Source organism: Diadema antillarum, unplaced genomic scaffold, assembly GCF_040938485.1.
Source record: "Diadema antillarum isolate AM-2024a unplaced genomic scaffold, OU_Dant_1.0 scf00000119, whole genome shotgun sequence".
In the NCBI taxonomy this organism is placed as follows: Eukaryota; Metazoa; Echinodermata; class Echinoidea; order Diadematoida; family Diadematidae; genus Diadema; species Diadema antillarum.
Window position 1 is genome coordinate 982,417 of NW_027271008.1, and position 19,697 is coordinate 1,002,113.

The window sequence follows — 19,697 nt, forward strand, 5'->3', positions numbered from 1 at the left end:
CTGGTACTTGGCCCACTTTCGATCTCAGTCGAACAATTCATCTCAATACTGTGATAAATCTGTTCGTGTATACAGACAGAGAAAAAACACACACAAACACACTTACAGATAAAGATATATATATATATATATATATATATATATATATATATATATATATATATATACATATATATACATTCTGTCATGAATATGCATTTGTACAAAGTGGGTGTGGTCTGTTCGACCCACGTGGAGAAAGAGATGGATCGAGACTGGGACGATGGCGCGTGAGGCGAGGGGAGAATAAAGTTTGATATCATGGTGGTGGTGATTTGTTTTGTTGTCAGAATGTGTGACGTGTTGCTGTGCCACCAGTATTTCCCTCTCATCCGCAATAATGATGATGATGACGATGTTGGTAATAATAACAATAATGATGATGATGATAATAATAATAATAATAGTAATAATAATAATAATAATAATAATGATAATAACAACACTAATAATAATAATAATAATAATAATAATAATAATAACAATAACGATTATATATATATATATATATATATATATATATATATATACATACATACATAAACGTAAATGCACACGAGCAAAAAACAAGTAAACAAACGAACGAAACAACATGGCAGACAGTAAATGCAAAACCCGAAACTGCAAAGCAAACCAAACTGTATGTTTATGATCAGGATATATAAATAGCATTAGAACCTTGGCACTTGACAGTGAAGCATAACAAACCAGGAAGCCTTACGAATAGCGGTGAAAAAAAATACAAGCAACAAGATGTGTTCCTCAATAAATACGAATTAGCACGCAAGCGAAGGCGAAACTGTGGACTCGCAAACGCAATACAGTAGTTTTCAGCAAGACACGGACACAGTTACATCATAGTTTCGTTGATGTTCTTATAAAATGAAAAAAAAATGAAAAGGTAGGCAACAAATCTGATCAGAGATTTAGCTTGCTGTGATGTTGTCCTACAAAAATAATTCTCGCAACAAATTCAATTCAAATGTACGTTTAGCAGCTAAAGGCTTGCTATCAAAATGGTATAGTGCCGAAAAACACAGGGGATAGATAGATAGTGGTAAAGATGGGAACGATAGGAGAAGATCGAAAGAGAGCGAGAGAGAAAGCGTTGTTCTTATCATCAGTGGCGCGTGCTGAGTGCATTACCAAAGCATTTTCCAATGATGCGGCTGATTTTAAGGACAAGTTAACAAAAACACCAAACAAGCAAATGGCAAGATTTCGCCCGCGGAGGGAGAGTGAAATGCTTTGTGGCTCCCATTGATTGCTGGCTATCGCTCATTGCACCTTCGGTTGTGACGTCTCAACACACTGACCTCTCGCTCTATAGTGGAAATCTGCACGCGTCGCTCGGAAAGCACGGCTGTTTCTTTGATTTTTCTTGAGTTTAGTCAGTCCATTTAGTCATCCGCGCCTTGGAAATAATAATTATTAATAGAAAAAAAAAACCCGGAATGGCCACAGCAAATGAACATCAGGTGCAGCGCCTTCATCGTGATTTCCGCCGCAGGAGAATATGATATCTAACTTCCTCACCACTTAAAGGACAACAGGTTTTAGCTCTCCTTCGCAATAAGTCGAGTCTCCTGTTTTGAAATCATTTATACTGACTTCCCGTTTGATAACTCAATCAGAGAAAATTGTTTCCATTGCTCTCTATTTTGTTCTCTGGTTTAAAAAATGCATACTTTAAATACAATACTACGAGTCATCTTGTATAGTATATAGATCACTCGTTTCCATCCCTATTTTCACTTTTGTCACCAGTGCAAAGTATGCGTTGTCTCTCCCGTTATTTGGTACATTCATATGTATATATTTTGTACCATACTTACATGACTTCTTATAAATTGTTAAACAATATAGTTTATCAAATGTATACTTTGTATTATGTATGACATTTTGTTGGATGGAAATAAGCTATAATTGAATGGAATTGAAAAATAATATTCAAACGTTGTCTAGTTAACCTAGCATAAATTATGTCTTTTTATTGTTTGTGCTATGAATATTTACTCAAATCGACAATGTAAATGTGGTTGTTATTACGATTATTATCATTAATTTCATTACAGTTATCGTTGTTATACTTATGATAACTTGTCTCATTATTCTGACAATTGTTGTTGTAATCATGATAATCAGTGTCCATTTTGGGGGGTAAAAATACGACGCTATTATCATTATTACTGTTATTGTAGCTAACGTTTGTATTATTCCTTACTACCTTGATAATCAGTATCAATTCACTGTCATATTACTAGCGCTATTATTTTTTTAATATTCAATAGCGCATAAACATGCGTTCATATCAATGGGCATTAGGGCTATTCACAAGAGTGGTTACTTCAACTTTATAAACCATGGAAGCATTCCATAGCTTCACGATATAACTTATGCTCGGATAATCTATTTTATCTGTAAAGTGCAATACAATTCCATGTTCATCTTGGCTTCGATAAAGAAGTAATGTCAAATGAAAATTTCAAATTCATTGAAATGAGATAGAAAAAGAAATGCTATTAAGAATGTTCTGGTGGGACTAGAGACTTGTGCATGTTTACTTGAGACATGGAGTATAGCGATTTATGGTATATGACAATTGAAAATCTGGTTACAACCAATATTTTTTTTTAATGAAACCATTGTAATCTAGAAATCATCAAACTATATAGAAATGAATGAATACGAAGCATCAGTTGCCATAATTGATCAAAACCACAAATGGCTATCGGCGGAAGCTCGGTAGTCTGGTGGATATTACCCCTGACGAGCAATCAGGAGGGTGTGGGTTCAAATCAAACCCAAATACGTAAAAATACCCATGATTTTGGAACAATTGCTATTACTAAAGAATTGATTTCATGATAGTTATTTGTTTGCATCGAGGAAGAGCAATTAGTCATTTATGTTGCAATACAAATAACTCGAGGGGGTAAAAGTACGAAAAATCATTAATTTGAATGGGAATTGTAAGTTGTTGTTTTTTTTAGTTCTATGACTTGGTTACTTAATTTCAATTTTAAGGAAACTTCTTAGTTTGATTTTCCTTGTCTATATTTGATGATTCGGAGCAAGACGTTAAAATTCAATCAAACAATATGACAATATAAAAATAGTCAAAGGATTTTAAACGAAATTTAATATATTATCTACACCTCTGTTTTCTTCTATTGCGTTGAAATTCATATATGTTTAATCATCTATTGAAATGAACAGGATTTACAACATTATTCCTAAAACAGCTGCTTGACATCGTAACGTTATGAAAACCTGTGTGTTTAAGGCGATCCAGTATAGAATGTTTTGCATTAGGGACAGACAGTATACTTAAGGCGATTGACGTCTAAGATTAAAATTCTGCATTCACGTATGACGTGATCCTTCCATATTCATTTTGCTCTTTCCTTTACCTCGTCAATTATCCTGTATGACAGGGATTATATAACCCATTGAACATTTCTACTGGTCTTCTAGGTTCATACAAAGCATTCTCTTGAACGGAAGATAATCCAGCGCAAGCCTCTTGCGAGAGACCTGTGACGAATGATAGTGGTATGGCAGCTGTAATTTCAGAATTTCGGAAAGCGTGCCTTTCATCCTCTTGCTCAAGAGCAGTTGTGGTTTAATCACCATGAGACTTTGTGCAGGATAGTAATTGTCTAGTTGGTTAATCTTACTGTGGAAATGAAACTATTGAGGTTTCATAACATAAACAAATATATGCAATATAACGTAAATACCACATATTAGATTCAATCAAATTGTTGTAAATACATGAGGAGAGTTCGTTTATTCATAAATTTGATTATGTGGGCCAACTGTATATATACATGATTATGTGCAGATATATTCCACACAATAATGTGGAATTCATGAGTATAAGATGACTTTACATTTGATATGCGTTGCATTACATTACAAACAAATACACAACATACATAAATATATAATCGTAACATGCACACACGTATAGATGTATATGTACACACAAACACTCACACACACACACATACACGCACACATTTATATATATATATGTACACGTATGATGGAATTTATGAGTATGGTGCGTTTAGTCATCTAGTTAATTATGTATTGTTAACTTAGGGTGCAATTTGATCACAAGTGAGAATGAATGCAAAAATGGAAATCCTTCCTTAGATCTCATTAGACACCATGCGTACTGGAGTAAAAACCGAATTGAGATTGCGCTATCAGCAGTAGATAAGGAAGTACTTTCGCTTTCAATTTGTTTTGTAGACATCCCTGATAATTATAACCAATCATTAACGACCTATATAATCATAATCTTTGAATTGTAGTCATTGAAATATCAAAGCAGAGATACATGTGTACTTACAATATACAATTTGAATTTTAAAGCTCACTGCCTTATATACCCATTACATTAACGGTGAATTGTGTGGCTGTGATTCAATGTATTCGCCAAAATTGCATTCTTCATTACATATTATACACGATGTGGCACGAATAGGTTGTAAAACGTCGAGAAGAAACAAGTATCGAGAGTGACCTTCCAAGATGGCCACTCTGAATGCCACACACCAATCGTGTACTATAATGGACTTTTATAGCCTTGAACATAGCCTAGGGCTATCTCTCACGACCTGACAATTTCCCCTCCTCGAGCCCCAAGTGGGTAGGTACATTTCAAGCCGGCGCACTGGTGCGCACCATCTCCCGGTCTCGGGGGACCGTGTCTCGCTCGCCCCTCTTGGCTTGGTCAATCCCTTACCGGAACTCATCCCTAACTGCAACTTGAGTCCTCCTAGACCCACCCACGTTACCTTATCTTCTCCTTTTTAGCCCCTCCCTCCCACACCATCCCTCCCACCATACCCAACTGTAAATATCCATTCCACGAGTAAGACATTTATGAGGGGATTACTCAAAATCTTCAAAAAGCCGTCTTAGGCATGCATATGATATTACATGCAAGTATAATTTCCTGTACGACTAGACAGCATCAGAGTATGTCGTGAATAAATCAGAAAAAAAAAAGAAAGACAAGCACTTTTCGACAATAGCTATAACTCTGTTTCTTTCAGTCTTTAGTAGATAACATCTTACATAAAGTAATTGATATAGTTGATTTCTCAACAGTAGGGGCACACCAAATACTCACTATTCTCAAAGATAAGGATACATTTCAATCGCCAAACGGTTATCCTTTTCGAACGACACATAAACAGGGGTTATGCCGTCTCACACAATGTCAGTTCTGCAACAATTTTGATGATATCAGACCTAAAAGTGATTTAGACATTAAGTGTGATGAGATCGTCATACAGGATACAGCTAAACTAGTAGCCGGCAAATTACAGTGGTTTCAAAACGTAAAACTTTCACATGCCTCACAGCAACACGTACAACGATTCACATATTGAATTATCCTTCCCCTTATTACTTCACTGAATTTGATGCGCCGATTTAGGGCCATTGTATTGATTATCACTGTCAATTATACTACTTTCATGATACAGCATGCTAACTTCTGATATTAATTTTGATTGCTCAAAGACTAACGAGATTGAGAAATTACATTGTACAGAAAATGGGAAATTTTCTTGGACATAATGGAAAATAATTATTACCATTGCCTTTTTTCAGTAATAGTGAAATTGACAACTGGAAACTCAGCAATATCAATTAATTCTCCTTTTTTTTTTTTGGAGGGGGGACAACAATACAAGATACCTTTTTATTGATGTAATACTTTGGAGAAGCAAGGTTAAAAGTGTTGTCGAGAGTAGCACAATGGTTTTGATGGGGACACGAGACGAAGGCATATAATGAGTTGAAATACGGTGCCAGGTAATCTTGGCAAATGCATTTTCACGATTAAAGAATTCTGAAAGGTGAAATTAAACATCTCGTGGAATATTCAACGATTTTTGCAAAATATTGAAGGTCTACAAAGACCTCCGTTTCCATCTGCCGCATTCCATGCACAGTGGCAGTCATCATCGCCAAATACAGACGCCTCTTCTTGCAGCCTTGGCATTAATACAATGGGTCTATAACTGACACTGCAATCTCCGAATAGTACAATATCTTCTTGCAGCTATTATTTCCACGCTGTTGCGCATGCGTCTTCATCAGGCGGACATCAAAGATGCGAAAGCTGACACCGTGATTACGAGCCAATTATCTGATTAGACTATATTTCCACCTCATCCTTCGCCCGCGTTGTCTCTCGACCTCTATTAAAGCCCCCCTCCTGCATTTGGTACTGAAACACTACTTTGAAACAAACTCTCTTTTAAGTTTTGACCATGAGTACCAGCTGACGCTATTCTCGCTCCTCTGTAAATCGCATTTTACATGTTATGGTCTACCAAATATTCCTATCTGCTATCTAAAATGGTTTTTATGAGTTTACATATCACGCGTGTGTTCATATCCTGGTTGCCAAACATGCTCATTTTAAGCACGCAACTTTCGAACTTCACACATCATCGCAGCTTTGTTCCTTGTCCTATAAGCTTTACCAACACATGAACAATGTGATATCATCATTAATTACGTGATTAAAAAAACCCAAAGGTTATGATTGAAATAGTTTACAAGGTTGTATAGGCAAAGTTAGTAAGTGGGCCTTTAAGGCTGAAATAAGCATGCTTATAATAACCTTCAACCGAATACAGGCTAAAACTATGCACCAGACCAACGTTGCGGAGCGCTGACCACGTTTTTTTTTTTCCATCCCCCCCCCCCCCTTCTCTCTCTTTATTCTCTCTCTCTCTTTTATCTCTATCTCCCTCGTCTCTTTTTCTGTCTCTTTTAATGCGATAAGATGTCTGCAATATAAAGGGATCTCGGCTGGTTGTAACAGTTGGTGGAGTATATCGGATTACACACGGGACTTTGGCCGTATCGCGTCGCGACATAATGCGGGGTCTTCTTTAATTTCATGTTTCACACATCATATAGGACGGTATGCCACGCTGCATGCTGTAAACGAGCTCCATTTTTTTTAATCTGACCAAGAAATGTGTTTTAAATGAAGCCTAGATTCGGAGGACCGCAAAAGGTCAAGTGCGCCAGTGATGTCCTTATTTTTTTATTTTGTCTCAGACAAGACAATTAGTGGTCCTGAAAACATGGATTGGCTATCAACATTTTTCACTCAACCGTATAAGGCTTATCTCATAAAAGTGATATCACATTCAAGTTTCTGCATTCGAACTAAGAAGATAATGACGTTAGTCTTGTCTGAAAGAGTAACTTCTAATAACAACCGAAAAACCCCGAATTTGTGTGTAAATGATAAGTCTATATCTTTGAGTCAAGTCTAGACGTAGCTTACCCAACGTCACATCGGATTTATACACAACAAAGTATAGAGTAGTGCTTTGTTATCAAGCAAAACATGCAAAAACCTGGGAGATGTGCGAGTGAACAATCGTTTCTCTATCCCCTCTTTAAAAAAATCGAGTGAAAATATTTACTCTTGAAGGAGTGAGTTAAAAAAAGAGTGAATTTAGAGTAAAATTGGAGTGAATTTTGAGTGAAAATGTTCATTTTCACTCGTTTTAGAGTGACCTCAGGGATCACTCCAAAATCTTCGAGTGATCCCTGAGGTCACTCCAAAATGAGTGAAAATGAACATTTTCACTCAAAATTCACTTCAATTTCACTCTAAATTCACTCTTTTTTGTATTCACTCCTTCAAGAGTGAATATTTTCACTCGATTCTTTTTGGAGAGATAGTGATCACTGATTTTTCTAATCTCTCTCTCTTCGCACACCCCATCCCCTTCTCTCCCCTCCCCTCTCTCTCTCCTTATGTCTCTTTCATCATCGTCTCTATTAGTATGTTGCATCTTCTCTGCATTTCAGTCCCTTGGTACTGGTATACTCTGAAAGTATCCGCGTCTTATCATGGCTTCCGTTAGACTCCCCCCCCCCCCCCCCATTCTCACCCTACCCCCTCTCCATCTTTCCCTTCCTTCAAAGCATCCTTCCCTCTGGTCAATTCTATCTCAGGTTCTATACATGTACTTCGATCTGCCTTTTTTTGTTCGTGACTTTCTTTACAGCAAGTATTTTATTCTCTCTATCTCTTTTTCACTCTTGTCTCTCTGTTCTATAACGTTGTTCCCTCATCCTCTTCTTTCATCACGTGCCCTCTCTTCTCCGATAGTGTCTCTAAAGAGTCCTCTTCTCTCGTACATGCATTGCACAGACCAAGGACAAATCACGATCTATAGGCCTCACACCTGTATTATTATCATCCTCCATAGACACAGGTGTTAATCACAGAAAGAAAAAAGGAGAAATGTATAAGTACACTAAAGATTCGTTGTCTTTCGTGTTACTATCTAACTGGACTAACTTATTTCACTCGGTCCTTAAATTTTCAAGGGGGTAGGAGGTTCAGCTCAACTCCACTCAAAGGTTATTAAAGACAGACTCTACGTGCGGTTTTGCCACTCAAAAATTTCACGTTTTTTTTTAACGAATCTACGCCGAAACAAAGTACTCCTCCTAAATGTAAAAGAGAGCGTGTCCTGAATTCAAATGAAGTTGTTGTTTTTTTTGCATGTGGATTCACCCTCATCAGCAGCACCTGGATGATTTTGAACAGCCTTTATGGTGTGGCGTATTTTTTTTTATATACATTTTCCCCAGATTTACTGTAATATCTTTCAATTTTCTTTGGTAAAAAAAAAAGTGATGGACTGGTCCGCTTTATTCATAGGTGTGAGACAATCTTGTATCGGTGTCGTCAAGTATAACGACTTACACAAAGGTGATGACCGCACAATGTCATGGCTAGACTATCCGATCAGTTCATGTCGATCCCATACCGACCGTAACCCAATATCTTTCCGAATGACAGACATAATTATCGTCCGTAGTTGGAGTGAGAGTATATAACTAGCAGTGGTTTTCTATTCCTTTTTTTTTAATCTGGTATGATCGATTCCGGTAGAGCAAAAGTCATGTAGTGTCATGCATGCATCAATGTATAAGCCGCTGCAAAAGACGGTATTCAGCATCGATACGTGTATATCGCGATCTACCGAACAGGAATTTTTATTACGAATTTCACTGTTTTATATCTGTTCTCATATCTATTGTTGGAATGGAAGCAATCAAAGCAAAACAGAATACACGCCAGCAACACATTAGCGAAGATAATAATGAGCAAAACTGGACAAAATATAAAGTAGAACTGTTGGAATGTAAAGTCATCGTCTTACACGGCGTTCTATAATTATCACCAAATCACCGTATTGTGGATTTTATTATTGTTGTTGTTGTTTGGTTTTGGTTTCTTTTAAGATCACTATAACGATGTTAGAAAATGTGTCTTGAGAGTTTTGATATACGAGGAGAACTTTGTATAATCCTATGCACAAGACAAGCACAGTCACTTAACACCATGTCAACTATGCTACTAATTTTCAAAAGGTCACCTTTTTTCAAATTACTTGCCTTATTTTCTGACGCCTATATTTACTGATTGTTTGCCCCTGTCTCTATGCATATCACAGCTGATTTCACACCTTTTGTGGATGCAGGGAATGTCGTCGAAAATTTATCGTTCTTGTTTGTTTCTAACATTGTGTTGCATTTTTTTTCTTTATTCATTTTTATTTGGGCAAAAGCCTCATTGCATTTGGCGCACGCTGTTGCTTGAATCGCAGAGACAGCGCGAAGGCTTTCTGACGTCATAACGCCCCAAATTCCAGATTTCTGACAGGATATTTTAGAGAAATACAGAGTACCCCCTACGAGTGCACCTGTGCGCAGCCCCGCACGTTTCGTCCCATTTTACTGCTTACAATATTCTGCACGTCAGACAGAGGTTTGTGCTTTATAATTGACCGGGTAGAATGCCATTCCCTCTCTTGCCCGATTATACAAAATTCCTCCTATTTAGTCGGAAGAGAATTTCATAAATTATGGAAACTTAATGAGCTTCCCATCATTATAATCATAACTGCATGTTTGTGAGAGTTCGTATAACCATGAGATTTGTGCATGTGATTATGTGTGTGTGTGTGTGTGTGTGTGTGTGTGTGTGTGTGTGTGCGTGCGTGCGTGTGTGTGTGTAACGAGTGATTACACGTGATATCGTGGGCATTATTTGCGTATGTGTGCGTATACATATGTCTCTGAATTTCAGAGAGCGGAGTTTCTCGCTCATTGTTTACGCAGATTGCTTCTGTTAGCGGCATGTCTATCTAATTATTGCAATTTTGACCTTTTGGCGTACACAATATTGGGAGGATGCCAAGGAAAAAACAACAACAATATTGATTATGATGACCACATTACGGGCTGATGATGGCCGTTTGAAAATTGCTGTTATTGAAAATCTCATTTGTGACTCATTGCTCACACACACACATCTATACTTTCAATGTCGTAAACATGTGTGTACATGTATATACATTATATATATATATATATATATATATATATATATATATATACATGCATATGTACATATATATGTATATATGTATTTATTACAATTTCATTGATATATTTCCGGAAATTTCATTGTCAGTAATTATTCATGTGTAAGATAATTAGGCCTATGTCTATATATATATATATATATATATATATATATATATATATATATATATAATATACCATTGAGAACATATCGGGCCAGAGGTCATATCACAAAACATAGATTTAACAAGTCAGGTTGTCATTAAGATTCTGAATTCAAAACGCATCTACTCACTGTTGAAACAAAACAAAAAGTTATTTTAAGGAAAAAAAAGTCTATTTACAGTCTTTCGCTATTTAATTGAAATCAAACAACCCAGAATATCCGCAACTGCAAACTGCAAATGCTCACCAAATCAATGTATGTAAACATGTATAGATTTTAATATTCATCCATACTGACGAACTTATAGAAATACACGAAGGATTGGTTATACTCAACAGTTAAGGCACACAACCACATTCATTATTATCACGGTGCTTAGGTCGATTTTCCGCACCAAAAAGCAACACATATAATAAACTCTGTCCAGTACCACAGAATCCCATAACGGAAGCATAGCTCATCGAATCTTATGATAGTGATTTCAGACAAACCTCAAGAAACTGCATGGGTAGGCCTACACTTAGCCCCGAGTGGTATATACGCCGTAGCAAACAGTTAGTAGACATTTTATGCGGTATAAAAGTCAGTTGGGGACATTACGATGAGTGAGCTTCTGAAGATTGATGGGAACCTCTGGAGAGGACAATATTCTTCAATCTCAGTCATCTTTAGTTTTCCAATAACGCGGGAGGGTCTTCCAGCGACGTGCTCGCTCCTCGAGCCTCGGAGTGAGCCGGCATGTTTGGTAAGATTCAGCGCAGACGATGGGATAATGTAGCAGGGAAGAGCGGTGCACGATTGCATGTTTTTTGTGTTGTTTTTTTTTTTTTTTTTTTCACTGACACGCGGGGGCTAAACGTTAAGAAATCGCGCGCTTTGAGAAAGAATAATGCCTGAGGGGGATTTCGGTGTACGTTTGCCCGAGTTTGCCATACTTATTAACATTATCAATACATCAGAATTGTACATGTATACTCCCTCTTTCACTCTCCCTCTCTCTCCAGGTCTGTCTCTAATTCTACACAATGTGTTAGTATGTATTCATGCATGTCTGAGTGTTAGTACATAATGTGCAAATCCTTTTCTCACGTACGCAGGTAAAAAACTTTCATAAACTGTATGAGCCCTTTACTTCATCCACTTGTAACTGTGTGAATTGTATACACTAGCTAACACACACGTGTATGGGTACTCTGACGTTTGACCGTAAGCACACTGATTGTCTTCGACACAAATGTAAGTCTAGCGTGAGACAAAATGAAGGTCTAGCATAAGACAATATAAGTCTTTTCTTCCATATCCTACAGAAATTCTCTTTCGCCATGCCACAATTTGTTACAATTTTATTGTACATAGGCTACTATACGCTAAAGTCATGACAACTGGAGAACAATTTTATACTTCAGTTCAAATCAATTTAATCTATTCAGACATGTGTGTGTTTGTGTGTTGGTGTGTATGTGTGTCTGTCTGTCTGTGTCTGTATACGTATTGAAAAAAAAAACCCTGTAATGATCGTTTGGAGGTATGATATCTCCCATGATTTCTATATTAGACTAGACATGGATAGCAAGCTTTCTCTTTCACCTTCCGGAACCAAGCGAGCGAGTTGGTAATCAACACCTTCACTGGTCTTTTCCTATCAATTTCGTGCGATGTATCATGTGCTGCTAGATATATAACAGGTAAGTACACGAAGTCCATGTTGGACACTTAATGATGTCATCAACAACAAGTCGGAGCAGCCCTGCCTGGTACGACATCCATATAATGATTTAGCTAACAGTTTCTTTCGCTTTCTGTCCTTCTCTGGTCCCTGCAGGCTCCTGAATTACTGTTGTAATGCTCTGAACCACTTTAGATTGAGTAGTACCTTTGTACACTCTGCAGGTCTGAAGTGTTTCCGTTGCGTCACACTAATTTCTGGGAAGAGGCGTTAGGGGCCAGCTAAGCAGACATGCGAAATGTCATGAAAAAACCTCCAAAAGAAAAAAAAGCAGCACGAAGAAAATGGAATATATTTGAAAAGAAATCGTTTAAGATTTTCGGCTATGACGTGGTGACCCAATTCTTGAATTCAGCTGTAAGAACTATAATGCCCCATGCCTATACTTGTTCGACCCGTCGTAGAATCATGCAATATTCTCCAGTTTGTTGTGAAACAATTTACCCATTACTATAAAAAAAAAAACACACACACACAGACTGGTTTATAGAACACTGACCTAAACATATTGATAGTATATTTTTCATGTCTGACGTAAGCATTAGCACGTACCGCGCCTTGACGGCTTTTTACAGTCGAAAGTAAAAGCGCCTCGCCTATAGTGTAATATACGTACTGTCGATGGCACGAGAACAAAATCAGTCACATGAAGTTTTTGCTCTTACTTTCAATTTCTTTGCTGTGAGGCAATTCAGGTAGGCCATTTCGCAATCAGGTCGGTATTTACAGATCGGTTTGATTGGATTCATACCTGGAGAACAAGAGCACTTTGGAGATCATTCAAAATAAATCCACTGTTGAAAATTCATTTGAACTTTGACATTTTGCGTGAAACAATAATGAACGCACTTACTTCATTTGCAGTGCTTCTCTTCAGCGAATTATGCTTTCTATATAGGAAGGAGTATATGCGCCACGGTTTCGTCATTTTGAGAGAGAGAGAGACACGTGCCTATTACGTGTCGTCGGCAGTTGATTGAACGCGCTGGATCTGTCACATGTAGTGATATTTGTCAGCAATCATTCGTTTTGGAGACACAAAATTGAGAAAAATTGATTCGGCAGCGCAGTCATATTACAGCAAATGGTGCAAATAGTGAGTATATCCAGTGAATGGTATCCATAACGGGATGTGGGGGGGGGGGGCGTAGGGGAGGCGTGGAGGGTGTAGAGAGGCGCGGGAGGGAGGAGCTTTAAATGTAGAGAGTAGAGATATGCATGGTTGAACGAACGGGCGTCACTTTAAAAAGAATAATTTTATCTATTGGCGATCCGGCCCCCTGCTGGGATGTCGAACACGTGATTACGTGATGACAGCAACTTCTTCATAATATGCTGAGATGTGTTTGAAGATTACAATTTACTTCCCGATACATCCAGGTCCGTGTGGCGACGACTGTATATTTAGCGCATCTTAATCCCAAGTCACTTTTGGAAATTCCGCGTGCGTCACAAAAGGAAAATTGCATAAGTGCGTGGGCATTTTGAATCACCCCCTCAGACATGTATGAAGGTCTCATCGCCCCTAAGCTCCTGGTATCTACTGATGGCTATGAATCTCATTATGACTTCATTTCGTTTAGTGTTCCTAGGTAGGAGAAACCGTTTTGGCTTACTGGAGCAGAGCACGCTAATTATTTGGCATTGGCATATAGTTTTCTCGAAAGTCTGTACATAAAATACCAGGCCCTACTACAAAGGAATATATGTATGTATGTATCGTCTGTCTGTCTCACTCACAAACATACACACTTATGTACATAAGTATATATATATATATATATATATATATATATATATATGTATATATATATATATATATATATATATATATATATATGTATATATATATATATATATATATATATATATATATGTATATATATATATATATATATAGTTTCACAAACAGACATTAAAGCTGAGGAAGACCACGGTCGAAAGCTTCACAACTCTGCCGGTTTCATGCGACATCTTCTGTTATCTACATTGTCTCAACTATAATTTCACTTAAGATGACAGAGGCGTGCGGTAGGAATATCAGCATCATCACACTATATATATATATATATATATATATATATATATATATATATATATATGTATATCACTTACATGAACCACAAAGTATGGAGTATGGTACACATCATCACGCTTTATCCTTTACTGGATTACGGGGTACACAAGGTGCACTACCATTACTTTCATGCATATTCAAGTCCACGGGATAGATTTAAACCGCTGTTTTAATCCAAAATACAATGTACCTCTGTGAATTGTGTCTGAACCAACTTGCAAGCATCAAGTTGTTGATTTCTTTTTCCTCTTTGCAATTTCTTTTTTAACATCACAGCATTTTGGGTTCAATTTCAATTTCAATTTTATTTCCATTTCCATTTCCATTCAATAAACAGGGAAAATTATATACAATACATCTACAGAACATATTTGCAACAATTTCAAAGAAAACGTACATGTGGTCACGAGTAACAACAGAAATTCCTTTCTAAGGTATATACATATACATAATACAAAGATTATAGAATGGAAATGGGGGGTCCCACTCAAAAGCAAAGCTTGTAGGGTATGGGATCCTCGGAAAATACGTACACAAAATCAAAGAAACCAATGTCAACTGACATGAAATTAACTTAGGAAGGAAAAAAGAAAGAAAAAAAGGAAAACGTAGAAAAAAGGGGAAATGAGACTATGGTATAACACATGCCATCGTGGACACAAGCACACTGGACTTCATAATGTAAATGCAATGATAAAACGCTCCCTGGGTTGATATTGGGTGCATATACCGGTATGAATGCATAGGAACAGATATAATAAAAGAGAAAGAGAATAGACTCACTGTTGTCTGGTACAATAAAAGAAATATCTGAGGAAAACTTATGTTAGACAGATTATTTTCTTTAAAGGATGATTTCTGTATGATATCTTAATACTTGTAAAAAAGATGACTTGATTGAGACAATAAAACCGAACCTAATTTGGTTGCATATCATAAGATTTCAATAGAAATAATTTTAATTTGTGCTTAAAAGAATTCAAAGTTTGTGCTGTTACTATGTCGTTGGGAAGTGAGTTCCAATACTTTGGCCCCTCGTAGATGAAGGTTTGCTGAGCCAGCAAAGTCCTAAAAAATGGCAAATGAAATTCATTGGATTGCCTTGCAGGATAATTATGAAAGGATTGATTTTTTAAAAACATTGATTCAAATATATATGGAATATTATTTTTATTGTAATTATACATAAATTGTCCTAAATTAAACAAACACAAATCTTTAATTTTGAATATTTTTTTTCAAAAATAACGGATCAGCATGAGACAAAAATACAGTGTGACATATAATACGCAGTGACTTATTTCTTAGCAGAAGAAATTTATCTAGAAGAGTTTGATATGTATTACCCCATACAAGAATACCGTAATTCAAATAAGGCAGTATGAGGGATGAATATATTGTAAGCAGGGACGACAAAGGAAGACAAAATTTAATTTTGTTGATTATACCAATATTTCGTGAAATAATCTTACATGTACTATAAATTTGAAATTTCCATGAAAGCTTATTATCAACTGTTATTCCCAGAAATTTGACATAAGAAACATTTTCCGGTGGTGTGCCATCAAAGATAATATCAACAGGTAGTGCCTCAATGGAGTTGCTAAAAAGCATATATTCTGTTTTTTGAAGATTAAGAGATAATTTATTAGCTTTTATCCATTGAGCAACTTTTTCTGATTCAGAATTTAAGGTATTTACAAGAGTAAAAGGATTATTATGCGAAAAAAAAATAAATTTGAATCATTCGCAAAGAGAATAAAAGAAAGAATATCTGATGATCTACACAAATCATTTATGTAAATAAGAAACAGGGTTATAGGAGTAAGCTCACTCAAAGATGTATTTATAATCATTAGATACACATCTTGCTGGATAAGAAGTAGATTTCGTTTCATCGCTAAAAAACTCAAGCTCGTATCACTTACATTAAAGGGACATTCCAGACGATTCATATAATTTCACATCATGTAGAACACAACAAATACCGCCCTGTATTGATCCGTGGAATCTATTGGGGGTCCTTGAGGAGATAAACCAATACTCTGAAAAATCCCATATAGTACACTACACAAGGATGACACAAGAGGCTCACACACTTCCAGTTATGTAGCAATGTCATTCTATTCCAATAACACTTGCTCAACAAGTTCACCTGTGTAGAATATGATTATTGTATGCTTTCTTCTTTGTTCTGCTTCCTCGAGCACCGAATTATGCATTCTCATGTGAAACTGCTATATGTCACCATCCTCGTTCAATGTGATTTGCTATGAATTTCGGAAATATTCTTATTCCTCATTCCAATCATAATGAATTCCATAACTCGGTATCCAGTATACTTGTAAAAGATTTATAGATATTCAAATGCATAAGGTCTAAAAATTATCATTATCATCGTCTCCATTAAAGTTGTCATGGAAAAAACATGGAAAATATAATTCGAATCTATTTCCAAATGAAGTTTTGAGGATGATTCACGGGGAAATTGTTGTTCCTTTCTCGATTTCTGTATTCGTTCTTCCTTCCGAGGAATGCGGACTTCTGTCACTTACGCAATCATTTGGGGAAAAATAGAAGCGTGCTACAAATATTGTGTACAATTCAACGTTTTCAGCTCACGGATTACCAGCACATGTACATACAACAGACTAAAGCTTTCGAATAAATTGCGGTATGTATCAGTATCAGTTTGAACCTTCATTTTTTTACGCTGTGGGAAATATGCAACTTTATCTGTTTTGAATCACTTCACTCTAAGTCCATTCATTTTCCATCAAATTTTTATTCAGATTTTGCATCTGTGTAAAAAAAAAAAGACAATTATTCTTTTAAGTCGATTGTGTATCAAGGTCTTGCGGTATGGAACAGAAAACTTCAGAGTGTTAAATGACTTTAATTCCTCGCATGCATTTAAACATAAATTAAATATAGATATCTGATATCATTTACTGCGTATAACTTACATACTTCCAAGATATACAAAAAATACATGTGTGTATATGTCCCTAGTCATTCTATGCAATGATTGTGCTTGGAAAGTTTTATTATTGTCACATTAAGCCAATATTGCCTGAGAAAATTGTACGTCTTTACCTATGAATAGGTCCTGCCACGAGGACGTTTTCCACCCTGCTGTTTGCATGTTCTATGTTGCTATTCCTCCATGGTCTTTCTTTTACACCAGTTACAATATGCATTGATGTGCTCGTTTGTTTGAAGATGAGTGTCTATTTGTAATTTTGCATCTGTCGAAGCTTTTCATCGTGTTCTAAATTTGTGGGGAAAAAAAAAACTACTTGACTAAAATTGAACTGCACAAAAACCAACGGGTTCTACACAATATTGAGAAAAAAATCGCATATAGCACACACTGGCACATGTCAACTTCAAACGAACTTCTCTTCACTAATGACAAAATTTGGATTATGGAAAAGACTATTCAATCCTCAGAATAGTTCTGACTTGGCAAATGTGATTGGACTCTTTTTGTTATTGTTCATGGTCGTGAATATTTGAAGACGACTGGTTTTACCCAGACAAGGGAGAAAGGGGAATATGCACAAACTCAAAAACATTTCTTTCGCAAAACTTTTTTTTTTCGCTATATAGTACAATTCTACGGCTGTTTCGGAAAGCAGGAAATGGTTATTGGTGGTCCGATAAGTAGTGCCAGAAATAGGAAAGAGTAAGGGGCATTCACATGAGCGGCACCTGCCTAAACAAAAGGTCAACCCCACTTTCCATCCCCGTCCTCCTGCCTTTCCCCTGACAGGTCTTTGATGATGAGGCGAGCGGGCACGGTGTACGAGGTAACATTTTCTCATACGTACATCAGAGTCAAGATGGGAGGGAAGTGAACTTTTTACTTTTCCCGCAAACGACCCCTTGCTATCCTTCATCATCACTTCTGATGTAGCGCTCTCTCTTCCCCCTTTTTTTAAATCGAAGATGGAAGCCTTCGCGTATCAGACAAAAAAATTCAATTTCCGATGGAAGTGAGGACACTCAAATCATACCTAGCTATTGATTGCATTACCTCACTTTGAACCTCTCGCCTTCCTCTTTGTTAATCGAGTTATTAAGAATTTAGCACAAAGGTTAATGATCAGGTTTCAAAAGCCTCAGTTTTGTCAGGACAAGCGCCGAATTCAGTTTCATTCCAAAGTTTCCTGCTGATTCCATGAGAAGGCAAGAATATACTTTAAGAAAGATGAAGTGGAGCATACAAAGCTACAAGATCCAAGTCATGCAACATTGGTTGAGTGATGTTACGCCATTGAGAGTGTCACAGTGTGTTACACGTGAACTAGCTTATTGATCTAGATGAGGCAGTTTGATCACCCGAAATGAAATATATGAAGAGATGGGGTACCGTTAAAATTATGTGTGCATTTATTAAGGTGTAATCACGTCTTCAAGTCCTACATCCGGTCATACAATATAATAATCTTCTGAGCTCAGAGCTTACACATATCTTCCAAATTAAATGACTGTTATTCCATGCGTCGAATACTAACAACCTTATAACTCCAGGATTCATACTCTCAATATTAATCTTTATAACTTATAAACTAACTAAGTAACCAAGTGACATAACACTTCTCACAATATTGACCTATGAGACGGCGTGGGCATGTGGCTTGCCACAACAAATCATATTCCTGACCATATACCAGTTAAATCATCAGTGTCTCACTTTTACCCCGGGTGTCCCACAATCAGGTGTTAGAAAACTATGTTAACTCACGCAATTGTTAGCAATTCTTGCATAATTTGGTAACTCACCAATAACAGAAGTGGACTAATTGCTTGCGCTTGTCCTTGCCGCGCATGCCGGATGCTAGCAGTGATGGTGCACTGGCGTGTCCGTGGTTCCGCTAGGCCAGCTGTACTTGCAAGAGCCCTTCTGCTAACTGCAACTTAGAAAATGGTTACACACACACACACACACACACAAAAAAAAACAGTCCAATGATCCTTCAATTATACATCAAAACTCGGGTAAAGTTATGATCAAACAACTCCCGGACAAGCCCCCAAATTGTCACAGTGTGTTACACGTGAACTGCCTTATCTAGATCAATAAGCTAGTTCACGTGTAACACACTGTGACAGAGAGTAACAGAATTACAGATCCGGCTGTGTCGTACTACATTCCTCATATTGTAACATCATCAAAAATCTGCAGCACAAAAATGTCAATGTGCAAGCTGTTTAAACCGTGAAAGAGGATTGAATATCTACGT

At 36.8% G+C, this 19,697-nt stretch overlaps 1 protein-coding gene across 1 annotated transcript in view; it reads right to left on the minus strand.

The window, feature by feature from the left end:
* The window catches only part of LOC139719993 (uncharacterized), a 68,326-nt gene extending 49,073 nt beyond the window's left edge, over positions 1-19,253 (minus strand). The window contains exon 1 of the mRNA XM_071631369.1: positions 19,237-19,253. The gene's annotated coding sequence lies outside the window, so the exon portion shown is untranslated. The remainder of the gene's footprint in view (positions 1-19,236) is intronic.
* Positions 19,254-19,697: the final 444 nt, after the last annotated feature.